At 38.6% G+C, this 14,485-nt stretch overlaps 1 pseudogene; it reads right to left on the bottom strand.

The window, feature by feature from the left end:
- LOC148509554 (vomeronasal type-2 receptor 26-like) overlaps nucleotides 1-13,911 on the bottom strand; it is an 82,190-nt pseudogene extending 68,279 nt beyond the window's left edge.
- Between the last annotated feature and the right edge of the window lie 574 nt (nucleotides 13,912-14,485).

The following is a 14,485-nucleotide window of genomic DNA, read 5'->3' as shown; positions in this document are numbered from 1 at the left end:
ATGTATAGAGTCTAAGCATATATCTCCATCGGCTCACGTCCTCACTGAGGACTGATTTATATGCCCTATGATTGGACTAGATGTGCATTTCTAAACATCTTGGATGCATATAAACATCGTATTTGTGAGTGATATGCTGTAAGCCTGGACATATGCATGCTTGCTACTAACTATTTTTTGTCAATATATATGTGGAGTTATTTCAAAAAGACTTGCATACTAACCACTTGCTTCGGACAGAGACTAACACTATATCTGCATGTATAAAGTCTAAGCTTAAGACTCTTTTTTTGTGGGCTTACACCCAGGCCCGCAAGTATATTGGCACACCAACAAGCATGGCTTTTGCAGTATTGACTGCTAAATTTAATTTATACAAATATTTATACATGTTTGTCTGTTATGTTTGTTTGTATCACAGGTAGCATATCCTTCCATTGATACTTTTTAGTATTGACTGTTATTTTTATAGACCATTTTTATTTATATTATGGTCCAATATTTGTAAATTTCTTGAGTAAAATACCGACCGGTCTTTTCTATTAATGTTTAGTGATTGTCTAATTTTCTATGTAATATTTATGTTATTAAACCCTGTCTATTTAGCGCTGTCTATTATTTTTGTTTTTATCTTTCACACACAGACTATGCTCTGTATCAGTGCCTTCACTAACAAGTATACTTGTATCGATCTAATAGAAGAACTCAGGAATGTGATAGCAGATTGAGTTGCCAAGCTTAGTAATTTCCAGTAACACAAGTAATATAGTTTAAGCATTACAACTGGATATTTTGCACACATTTATTCTGCACACACAATAAACTTGGCAGTTCAGAATTCTTTAAAAACTGGATGGTGCATGCTGGTCATGCTGACTGTAGCCTGAAAAAATTCTGGACATTTTTGGCATTCATCAACCACATTTAGCAGATTGCCACCAGCTGAAAAAAGAGGTAGTGATTAGCTGGAATTCTATATGCTCCAGTGACTAGAAGAAGAGCAACAAGCCATTCATGCATACATAACTAACCATAATCTAAGGAGAGGAGAAGCTTTTCCCTTAGTACAGTATATTGAAGAATACTCTCCACTTTATGCAAACTATTGAAACCAATTGAAATTGTCACCAATTAAGTCAGTTCAGACACTCCCAGCCTAAGTCAGGTCATTCTCATAATTAAACTATTGAAAAAGCAGCTAAATCACTTTGAAGGAAAAGAGAAAAAAATATATTTTGGACTTTTTTGGTTCGACCAGACCAAAAGGTTTGCAACATCGTACAATTAGATTAGTAGATTTTGGCAACCATTCTTGATCTTAGATTTAAGTCATACTGTTTGTAATCTATTTCTTTCCAACTGACATGGATCTTAAGATATGCATAGAACTCCTAGTGAGAAAGTTGTCAGTTCAAGTGGCACATGCCATGATGATGACTCCAGCTTCAGTTTCTATTGCAAATGCTGCTGCCAACAAAAACTGACCTTGTCCAAGAGATCCACTTGTAATGAAGATGAGTTATCTCAAAGCACCAGAGTGAAACATTGTGAAATCTGGTCCGGTTTAAAAGAATTGCCCAGAATTATTGACACCTCTACCATGACTCAATCATAGCTTTTGATTTATTAATATTATTATTAACACTTACTAACACCTTAGTCTCTCACTGGTGTGCTGCCCTGGTGTGGCTGACATTTGCTGGCTTTTTGGGGTTCTGCAACCCAGACTTTGACTTAGATGTAGGAACATCCAGTAATCAGAGAAGCCGTTTCGTGGCCTAAAGGCTTAGCTATATTTTTGCAAATATATGCACCTGATATCTCTGAATTATCTACCGCAATCAGTATACAGTAACCATCAAAAGTGGTGGAGGATTATTTTAATAAAAATTATCAAATTAGCAAATCACACAGTCCCTTTGAATACCAGGAGGAATAAAAGGTAATTTGGAGCCCCCTGTACAAACTAGTTTTGGTTTACTACATATACAGAGTAGTATAATTAATTCACATAATCATATCATTAATAATTGTCAACTTGATTTGACTGTAAACCTGCCTTGAATCTATATTATTGTCCAGAAGTCTGTCAGTTTCCCCTTTTAAAAATCTCATTGAAATTTTAGAAGATTGTTTTTTTTTCAATTTATCTGATATGGATTATTATTATTATTATTATTATTATTATTATTATTATTATTATTATTATTATCCTTTTTTTATATTGATCCACAAGTTTTCTCCAGTTCCTCTCAAAGTACATATGAGTCACATGAGTGAAAAATAATCCAATGATTTACAGTACAGTACAATGCAGGACAAGGACATGGTTTGTACACATTGCTGATTTAACGATTATAACACTTAAATAAGCAACAGGGTGTAAGTAACCAGTTAATGGGTGCCCTGGTGGGTAGTAAGGAACATATAAGTAAGGAGATGCACATGATGGAAGAGTGTCCTGCTCATGAGAGCTTACATTCTAAAAAGAGAATGGCAGAAAAACAGGTGTGACAGAAGGGAGAGGTCAGAGGAGGAAGAATGGTAGATCTGAGTATCATCAGCATAGAGATGATATTGTAAGTCAAAATAGCTGATGAGTATAGGACATTTAGATGGGGAATAGGGGATGTCTAAGAACATAACCTTGGGAAACACTTAGTGTTAGTGCACATGGGGGGAAAGGAGTCATGAGAGGAGAGACAGAAAAAAGAACTGTCAGAGGGCCTGATTCAGACCTGTCGCAAGCACTGTGCGCTCACAAACTGGTCGATGGTAGGCAAGTGTGCATGCACACTATGGAGCCGGCTCCATCGTGCGCATGCATGAGACCCGGATAGCAATGGGCACTCCGTCGCTCCGGGTCTCGCACCAAAGGGGGCATGCTGTCGATGGTGACTTTAGTGGGCGTGCCGGGGGCGTGGCTGTCCAGACAGAGGCATTCCCATGGGAACATCTACCATCTGGGGCCGGCCCTACTGACTTCACAAGTGATGTCAGAGGGAGTGCCTTCAGCTCTGATAGAGCAGAATGCACTCCAAGGCTTGTGGCAATGAGACCCTACCACAAGCGTCTCGTCGCAAGCCCGATGGTTGTGATGGTCTTGACCATCGCGGCCATCTTCCTGGCCGCTCACTATAGCTGTGGGTGGTCACCCACAGCTATACAAGTGGCCAGGAGGCCACTCTAAAAATTAGGAAGGACGGCCCTGATTCAGAGCGAGTGCTCTGTCAGAGTGTCCAGCTCTGAATCAATGCCTCAGTTTCCTGTTATAGTAATATAATAATTACTTGAATTAGGCCTATAATAATACCAACAAATTTCCAATAAATATACCAGTCATAAGATTAAAATAAATTAGTAGTGTAAATAGAAAAGGAAATTAAATTGAACAGTCAAGAGATTTACCATAATTATATATATATATATTAAGGTCTATAGATTGACTAATCCATTTTCTTGATCTGTGCTGTCAGGTTTCGGCCTAGGATCAACAGTTACTCACCCTAGTGCTGGCTTCCCCTAATCCCTATAGCAGTTATATGTCAGGTGCGGCAGTGAGTGATGCGCTGAGGATTATACCTATGGACCACATAGAAATCCATGAGCTGCTCCATGTCCTGGTTGCTGTGGTTGCCATCATGGATGTAATCATGACAGTCTTCACCCCCTTATTACCCTTTACCCAAAGGTTGCATGGTGATTGTCAGCTGATGCTGTCCTCCAATGGACTGCTACCTCAGGGTATATAACTAGGCTCCGGTCAGCAGGAAGTTGCCTGTACAACATTGTTACTTTTAGTGTTTGCTTGCCATCACTTCATTCCAGATTCCCTTGCTGTTTTCTCTCGAGTCATCTCCAGTCATTCTCCAGTGCCAGCAATGCATCTGAATCACCTTGCCTGCATACTCTGTACATCCTCTGAGTACATTCCATAGTATCACTCTCCATTGCCAGTGGTGCATCTGAACACCTTGCCCATGTACTCAGTACATCCTATGAGTACAAACTGCAGTGTCACTCTCCAGTGCCGGTGGTGCATCTGAACATCTTCCCACATACTCAGTAGATCCTCTGAGTACAAACCACAATGTCACTCTCCAGTGCCAGTGGTGCATCTGAACACCTTGCCTACATACTCAGTACATCCTAGCAAGTGCTAGTGCACTCCCCTGGGCCTCATTGGTGTTATTTTCCTCCATTTCCAACCTATATCGGACACCTGACCAAAGGGTAGTGACATGCTTTCTGGATGCAGCTTAAACCCATTTCTCGCTTGGAGGGGTCACTGGTGAATACCTCCCAGCAGGTTAATTCTGCACATTTGGTCAGGTCTCGCCAATATCTGATATCTGTGGACGAGGAGGAATTACATCCTGGCCCCTCACCTCCGATTCCTTCCACAAACTGGGACCTCAGCTTTCAGCTCCTCAGTAGGAGATCCTCCAGAGATAGTCATGACAAGTGCATTGTTTATTGTTGGCACACATGTATTATATATATATATATATATATATATATATATAGTTCTGAGATTAAGCTGTCACATCAATGGGATGCACATCAGCTGTGTGTCCAGAGTACATGGTTCACCAGCATGCATAGGTATTGAAGAGATGGCACTCACCAGTAATTGCAGCTTAATTTTAATATTCAAAATAGGCTCACATATAAAGCGACGTTTCGGTCCCCAAATGGACCTTTCTCAAGCAGTCCAGCCTCATAGTCAAAGAAATAATAGGTACAGGTCCCAAGTATAGAAAACACACTTACCTAAAACTTGCCTATCTCTTAAATGCTGTCCTCATGGCACATGTGCCGCCAGCCGCACAGCATGCACTCCAGCGCTGGAGTGCATATCCTGGAAGTGACATCACTTCCTCTCCAGTGATAGCACTTCATCTAAAGGGGAATGGGTATAGTATAGCATGGTCAGCGGAAGTATATTACTGCTGACACAAGCAATCCACGACTCCTCTAACTACTGGCATACAGGGCAAAACACCCATACCAGTTCCTGTCTATGTTCTCATAATGACATAATATAATAAGTAAACCAACAATCAATAAAGGGCATATCAAAAATGAATAAGGGTATAAATACACTATCATGTAATCCCCATAGCTATAAAGTGTAAAGAGGACCAGCAATATAAGTAACCAGCAGGTCTCGCAATCCATACAATACAAATATTGTTAACACCTAGACTTTTACCTGCATATAACATGTGAAATTTTTTTTTTAGAATATACATATTATGCAAATATTATATAAAAAACAAAGTGTCCAATGTGACGGACACAATACAAAAGAAAGGAAAGAGAGGATCAATCACATATACAAATAATATAAACATAAAAAAGTAGAAAACACACTTAAAAATAGTGTTAAAAAATAACACATATGGAGACAAAATCCTACTAAGTATATATCAGTGGAGCACTGTAATAAGGTACCTAGACACAAAGTCAAAAACTGAGAAGCAATATAAGCCACAAATCCTCTATTTAGTGTGGCAAAAAGGTACATAGTGTGTTATGTTCATTCAGTCCTCTAGGTGAGATGGTATCCAGTCTGATTATCCATTGGGCTTCCAATTTGTGAATCATTGCTTCACGGTCACCACCTCTTGTCTGGGGTGGGACCCAGTCGATCAATCTGCACCTTAATGATGACAATTGCTGGTCATTATGTTGCCAATGTCTTGCTTCTGGTTTAATCGAGCTCCCAGTATTGATGGCTGCACGTATCGAGCTTCTGTGGTTTGCCATGCACTCTCTAAAATTTTAAGTCATAAGGCCCATAGGCTAATCCACAAGGACACATAATCAAGTATATCACATGATCCAGTGTACAATAAAGATTGAAATTAAATTTCCACTAAGGGGATGAGGAAATGTTGGACCAGCCACCAGAGAGCGACATGTCACACAGCTTGGGCATTTAAAACACCCCTTCTTTGTTGATTTGAGCCATGTATCACTTGGTTCCCTGCCAGGTTGGCATAAGGGATGCATTAGAAGTGGTCTTAAATTGGGACCATGCCTATAGGACATAATAAGGGGCTGCTGCATATCTCTTTTCAAACTTGGGTCCATTGCCAATATCGGCCAGTGTCATCTAAATGTTTTATTTATTTATATTATGTGGGCTTTATTATTATATTGGCTTGAGAGAATCATCATCTTGTAGCTAATTGCCTCAACTACTGTTGATGCTTTGGTCAATTTTCTTCTTGCCTTTTTCAAACATCTTTCGATGGTAGTATGTGAATACCCACATTCAGCAAATCATGCCTTCATATCCAGGATGTGCCTCTCCGCTATCTCCTCTTCAGAATTTAACTGCAAGTCTTGCAAGAACTGAGAAATTGGCAACCTCTCTTTAAATCTTGGAGGATGCTGGCTAGTTGCATATAGCAATGTATTGCAGTCTGTTTCCTTCCTAAACAGAGTTGTGTATAATCTCTGGCCTCTTTTGTAGACTGTTACATCCAAAATATCAATAGAGTCTTTATTGGTCTTAGCAGTATATTTCACTGGGGGCCTCCACCATCTCCCAGAACCTCTCCTCTGTATCATTCCACACTACAAAAATGTCATCAATGAAATGGTTATATTGCATAATCATGGAACCAAACTTGGGCAAAATATTGGTGCATTCAGATTTGAGCATATATAAATTAGCATAAGCCAGCGCTAAATTACTGCCCATTGCTGTCCCTGAACTCAGTTTATAGTACTTGGCACCATAAAGAAAATGGTTTTCAACCAGTACCACTTCCAATAATTCATGCAAAAACTCAGTAGGTGGTTTAGTGTGACCGGCTATAAGTAGAGCTTCCGGTACTGCCACCATACATTCATTATGAGGTATGATGGTGTACAGGGAGTTAATATCTAAGGTGGCCAACAAAGTCCCATCACCAACAGAATCAATCAGTTTAATATTTTCCAGAAAGTCACCCATGTCCCTCAGATAGCTTGAACTTTGATGTACTATAGGTTGTAAACAGCTATCAATGAATTGGGCTATTGGCTGAAGTATTGAGCCTTGGGCCGAGATTATTGGATGCCCCGGGGGATCTTGCATGGTCTTATGGACGAGAGCATACAATATGGGGCATCTTGGGTGATCTACCATCAGAAAGTTGCTTACTTTATCCTCAAGCCAACCACATTGCACTGCTCTCTGTACAATTAAATCAACTTTTTTCTTTGATGTATACATTGGATTACTGATACAAGGAGTGTAAATATTAGTGTCAATCAATTGTTGCTGAATCTCATTGTCATAATTCAACCAATTCATTAACCACCACCGCACCCCCTTTATCCACGGGGCGGATCACCAAGTTGCGATTATTCACCAATGTTTTAAGAGCTGACCGTTGATCCTTACTTAAATTATGATATGTAATCTGTTTATCACTTTTCATGATTTCATCCTCTGTAATCCTCAAAAAGGTCTTAATACCTGCATTAGAACATTGGGGATCAAAGTTCCCAGGTTTTTTAAAGGATAATTTCATAGTATACTCACTTGATTCAGAGTCAGACAAAAATTTCCTCATGCAGAGCTTCCTGATGATGATGATGATGATGATGATTATCCGTTTAGTTGACATCGACTTTCGGACACTTTATGGATCAGTGAACACCACGCTTCTCTTTCTCTGACCGCTTCCTTCAGGTTATTTATGGGCATGTTCATGTCAGCCTTTATTGTGTCCAGCCAATGAGTTCTTTGGCATCCTCTTCTTCTGGACCAGCTGACCAATCCAAGCATTAGTGCTGTTTCTAGGGAATTAGCCCGCATGACATGTCCAAAATACGAGAGTCGTTGCTGGGTGATCTTGCCTTCTAATGATACTTTTGGTTTGACCAGCTCTAGGATTGTCTTTTTCGTATTCATTGCTGTCCATGGTATGCGCAGCATTCGCCTCCAGCACCACAATTCAAAAGCGTCAAATTGTATTATGTCATTATGAGTACATAGATGGGCACTGGTATGGGCGTTTTGCCCTGTTTGCCAGTAGTTAGGAGGAGTTGTGGATTGCTTGTGTGAGCGATAATACACTTCCACTGACCACGCTATACTGTACCCATTCCCGCTTTAGATGAAGTGCTATCGCTGGAGAGGAAGTAATGTCACTTCCAGGATATGCGCTCCAGCGTTGGAGTGCACACTGTGCGGCTAGCAGCACCTGTGCCATGAGGACAGCATTTAAGAGACCAGCAGGTTTCAGGTAAGTGTGTTTTCTATACTTGGGACCTGTTCTTTGACTATGAGGCTGGACTGCTTGAGAAAGGTCCATTTGGGGACCGAAACATCGCTTTCTACATGAGCCTATTTTGAATATTAAAATTAAGCTGCAATTACTGGTGAGTGCCGTCTCTTCAAGTCATATACATGACCTGATTAGAGTCAAGGTGGCAGTCAGAGATATGTTGGAGCTGCTTAAATCAGCAATTCTGATTAGCTCTGTAAATATTTAAAGGGGGGCATCCACTATACAATTTTAGTAGGCGATTGAACGATAACGACGTAATTATCGTTCACTCAACTAAAAATCATTTGTAAATCGTGCAGTGTTTGGTTGTTAACGATCAACTATGGGCTCTCACATTGGTCGTTTGATCGTCCAGTCAGTCGACTGAACATGCAGGTCAATTTCACTTGATCTATTAAAGATAGTTTGCAAATCGTTCAGACTGAAAGATAAAATGTCAAGGGAAAAAATCAAGGGAAAATCGTTTAGAGATTGGACAGGGAGTAGATCGTCTTATGGATGTGCCCCTTTAGCCTACTAACTCTTCTTCTTAACTTATCAGATATCATATAACATGTAAATTCATTTGAGAGATCTGTGAAAAGTCCCAGCTCCTAAACCTATTTAAAAGATGCTCCCGGGGGTCAGAAAAATAAATAGGGTAATATCATAACCTGTAAAGTTGTCTCCTACTTTATTTGGTAAGAAAGAGATGCTGTATTATTTAAACCCAACACTGACTGATATCTACATGCAGAGAAATAATATGTTTAAAATATTAGTCAAGAATGGTCTCTGAAAATGTTGTGAAACCTAATTTGCATTTACACTGAACACCAGAAAAATGGGAAATTTGTCAGCCAACTATAGGGATCAATTGGCATGACAAATGTATAGAAGTGTTCAATTTTTGGAAGTAAATCTGAAATTGGGAATTGCTCTGGTGTTTTTTCAGCTCCCTTCAATTATGGTTTATAAAAGTTATTTTTTCCTTTCATTTTGTAATAAAAGATGTGCCTAAAACTGTTTAATGTTAAATATAATTTTATAATATTAAACTTCATTTATACAACTTGGTCTCTGTAATTTTTATCAGATTCATTTGTCTGTGAATTATGAATGAATCAAAGCTACATATCTGTACTATCAGATATAATTTGGGTAACTACCGGTATAACTGGGAGCAACTTACTAAAAGGTCTCATTGTAGTTATGTATAGAGAACTGAATGTTTCCATTTTTTAGAGGGAGCCGCACCTGAAAAAACCTCAGTGGTGGCAGAACTTGAGAATAATTAGTACATGTGAGAAACTCTTGATTGCATTCTTTTTTAGACACACCAGGTGTTTTTTATAATTAACCCTGCTTCAATCTCAGTTTATGCATACTAAAATAAGTGGTGATCATGGCAAGCAGGCCTGTAGAAACCCTGTCTGGGTCAGTTATTTTAGTAGGACATGGTCTAATTATGGGTGGTGTGGCCACACCTCCTCGCTTGAGTGGGTGTGTTGTGAGTCCTTAGTCAGGGGCAAATTAAGGGGGTTACTCTCCATTGACCAACTGCAACCCAGCACACAGTGTGCTGGGCTTGGGAGAGGGTCTGCTGACAGATAAGAGGGAGGGGGAAGCAACAGCAGACTAAGACCCCTCCAACAAGTCCGGGCTCGAGTAATTAGTACATGCTTCACCCACATCTCGGTGCTTCTGATGGCAATTTATTAACAGCAGTGAGAGATTGGAATCTCTGCATTAGGCCACAAATGTTTTTGGCACAGGCAACATCTAAATTGTCTATCATAGTAATGAATCCATGTAGCAGATCTTATTGCCGTGTTTACATATGGCAATAGATGATTAAGTGCAATTTTAATCATTAACTATAAATGTAAGCCAAACAATTCTTCCAAAGGAAACCATTCATTCTAAGCAAATGTATAATTTTGTCAGATTTGAAGGCTACACAATTATAAACTACCAGATCAGTCAAATATATCATCTCTACTTTCCTCCACATGATGGACACAGAACTGCAGGAAGGTACATTGATCAAATATTAGATGATTACCAGACACATTGGATATCTCTCCCTCTGAGCATGGGAGACAGTCATAGCAGCAGGCCGGATAGCCTTTTCTCCATACCTGTCTAGTTCCTGGAAGACAGACTTCAGTACACAAACCTTGTGGAACCTGGGAAATAAAATGATTATTAATAGGGCAATGTAAAATTGTTCTGGAATTAAAGTGCTGATTTCATTTGTGATTTTAACCATGTAGACATCTTCAGGGAATTTCCTGATCTTAACTAATACATTGATTTGGAAATGATAAAGTCTTCTTATTGCAGTGACAAATACAAGGTATCATCTCTGTAATGACTGATAAAAGTTCAGGACAAATCAGCTGTGTCAGTGAGGGTGGTGTATGTTGAATTTGACAGATAATGGAAGAAAAACATTAAGATTATATGTGTAGATAATATATCTGTTGGCATTATACATTGAGTACTAAAGTATAATTAGCTCTTTAATGTACAGATACTATTGATGGGGATAAACCCGATGGCTACACTGTACTGCAATACAGGGCTTCTGTATTAGTGCCGACATGTACTGAATTCCGAGGCTCACTGGGACCTGTGACATTACAGTATATAGACAATATTGCAAATGAATACACAAACACCATTGTACAATAGAGTCTTTCCATTATTTCCCTAATTTACTGTACTTTTAACCACTTAACTGGCTAATAATATTTAAAAAAAAAAATCAGAAATTTAGATTTTTTGTGATTGAATTATATCAAGAACATAAATTTATAACTAATCGAACATAATTTAATTATAACAAATATATATTTTTTAACACATAACATATTGAGTTTTAAAACATAGACAAAATGAAAAATCAGATCATTGAAGATTGGAACTTCACACCATTGTGCAATTCCCTCGTGGCTGCTATTCTCTGCAGCCACCAAGTGGGAGGGACCTGACATGCTGCCCAGTCAGTGATCGACTGCACAGCAGAAACTGGAGGAGAGTGCAAGGGTGCTAAGGGGCCTGAATTCCAAACCATGAGAAGCCCAGAACCGTGACTTGCATCTGTCCAGATCTTCTTAGGAGATCAGAACTGCAATTCTGATCTATCCAGATACATGACATTCATGTGGATTCAGATTTCTGGAGAACCGAACCGCACATCAACCAATTGAATTATTAGTCTACCACTTTAATTCATATTATTATTGGACCATATAAATAATGTTTCTTGTAATTATTGATGAAATGTTTAATACAAAGACAATGCAGAGTTCAGAGACCCAGAGTTTCTAGGTAGAAATTCCACGAGCTGAGCTAGACATGTATTGACCTACAAAAATTGTATAGAATGCATTGATTTCAATGCAATCCTATATTTTAATAATTTTAAAAAAATTCATTTAATCAAGTCTGGATTACCAGTTATTATGCTGAAATACACCTTTTATTTGAAAATCACTTTAATACTTCCTTTTCAAACAACTAACACAAGGTATATGTACAGTACATACTTTCACCCCACTGATAACTTCTGATGATTTGCAACTGTATATCTTAATTACGAAATCTGAAAATATTTTCTAAGCTGGTTTAGTTCAATATCATTACAGTCTTGGTATAGTTGCAACATTGGTGGTGCACTAAACTGTTTCCTTTGTTTAGTTAAACCTGGGTTTGGGTAACTTTCCAATATGAAAATGTGCCATAGATTTCAATTGAAGTATAATTGCTAGTTGTATGCTTTTACAGATTCCTGGTAAGTAGCAAACTAATTAGAATATAGTTCTATAGATATTTATCTATAGAACTCCCTCCCTTCAAGGCCGCTGCACACTTTGCAAATGTGGACCCAGGAAGGTCTCTTCTAAGACATTCCGAGTACACTTTGTGTTATAGAAGTTATGGACTCAGCTACAGTACATGAGACATTTGTAGATGAGTTTACCCACTGTAGTTATATTTTGCACAACATCTCCTATTATAGTATGTTTATGCTGACACATATTTATGTTTTCTTTATTGCAGGGCACCAGACATTATTTTGTGTTCACCATAATTTATTAACTCAAATTTCTAAATTTACAAGACATTTTTAAATCCTTTTTCTTAGACAATTTTAACTTTGTAGAGACAGTAATATAAAGATGAGTTAACTCCCAAAATAATTTTTCAGAAAATAATCAGCATATTGAAGCAAAGTTTGAGGTGAATTTATTGTAAAACAACAAATGTAAAACTCGTGTTTATGGGTTTCTGTAATCATGGATAGGTGAGACGAGTAAGTAAGAAATTATCACACCTGTTTATGCAGATGGAAATCTTAAAAACATGACCTGTTGGTTCTTAAGGACTGGAGTTGAGAACACTGCTCTAGTGTCACATCCCAATCTACACTAAAATGTGGTTTGTGCACATTATACATACAGAGTTGAGTTGTACTGGGATATGTCTGTTTACACATTCATACACCCCTGCACCAATTGGGTTGAAAACAATATGAGGTGGTCTAGTTGGATTCTGGCCATTTTTTAGGGAGGTTAGGGTCCCAGTTGGACCTCACATTGGTGTACGCTGGGCAGAATTTTGACCCAGGGAGTCTGTTCTGAGCCTTCCACTAGATGGACTTGGATGAAAGCTTAAAAGAGTGGTAACATTGGATCCCACAAGTCATATTAGGAAGTTGAGATCCCGGTTGAACCTCCCGTTGGTGTACAATAGGCAGAACTTTGACCCATGGACCATATTCTAGACTGTCAACTGGGATGGATTTGGATGAAACTTTAGAGGGGTGGCAAATGGTCTGGGATGCCTAAAAGAGTGTTTGTGTGTGGTCCAGCCAGATCTCACAGTGGAGTGCACTAGGTAGAACTTTGACCCAGGGAGTCTATTCTGGACCTTCCACTGGATGGATTTGGATGACATCACAATAAAATTTAATAACTTGAAGATTTAAATCTGGGCTACAATGGGTACTTAATTTAGTAGTAATACATTTCATACTTTGTACTTATGATAATACCTTTACAGTTATTATATAGTATATAGAAATTATTGAACTTTAATGCTTACTGGCAATTTGAACACCCATACACTGCATTTATCAATGCATTTTGGAAAAAAATAGTCTGGTAATGAGTTTAATAAGAAAATAATACAGACAAATATTATAAAAGCATGAAGTTGTTAAATACTGTTTTGTCAAATTATATATAATCATTTTAATAGTTTAATAGTGTTATCTGTGTGCTGAGATATTGAGACATGTTGGGTGTTTATTTGTTGTAGAGATGTTATGATTAGGCTTGTGCTGGTCGCAGTCTGAATTTGGCTTGAGGCTTTACACACAGAGCTCTCAACCAACAAGTTGAGGACTTCGGTTATCACCTTCAGTTGTGCAGTGAAGTTCTTCATGATCTCTCCTGTAGCCTGACTCTCCAGTCTTCTTTGCTACTGTTCTTCTTGCATAATGTCCAGCACTCGTCCCATTGTTTTGTCCATTGTTCCAATCTTTGTTCCATGACTTCCCTAAAGCTGTTTTGTCTTTCCTCCTTTTCTGCAGCAATTTCCTGTATCCTCTGGATATGTTCTGGATCATATCCACGCTGAAGATCCTCAATAACTTGAAACTGTTCTGCTGTAATTTAAAATAAACATGAAAAATAGGGTGAGATTGCTATTTGTAACATTAAGGGGCCGATGTTTCACTCTGTATTTTACATAAAATTAGACAAAAAAATGCATTTTCTGCATAATTTTATGTATCATAGTTATGTACTAAAAGCACAATGCAGTATAATTCCCACAAAAACTCTCGGAATTGCTAAATAGTGCTGCAGATCACAGGCATCATTTATATCAATGGCGACAATGATCAGACCCCTATGTACTAAACTTCAAAAAAATAGAGTTTATCGGAAATTAGCCCCAGTAGTTTACACATCTTCAGTTAGTGTAAACTACTATAAGCAAATGGAGGCTCCAGGGGCATGAGAGAGATATTTTGATTCCTCTCATCGCAGCCCCCCGCCAGCACTGAAAGCTGACACTGTGTGCATGTGCACTGCCAACTTTCCCCAGATAAATCTTTCACCTCTGTGAAAGGCTTCTACAACTTGCCATGTATATAACCCACAAGGACAGCACAATCTATATCTGTGCAAGTTTCCCCT

This window comes from Taudactylus pleione, unplaced genomic scaffold (genome assembly GCF_031769625.1).
Source record: "Taudactylus pleione unplaced genomic scaffold, aTauple2 ptg000319l, whole genome shotgun sequence".
Lineage (NCBI taxonomy): Eukaryota > Metazoa > Chordata > Amphibia > Anura > Myobatrachidae > Taudactylus > Taudactylus pleione.
The sequence above is the reverse complement of the archived record's forward strand: the minus strand, read 5'-3'. Positions and strand labels throughout refer to the sequence as shown.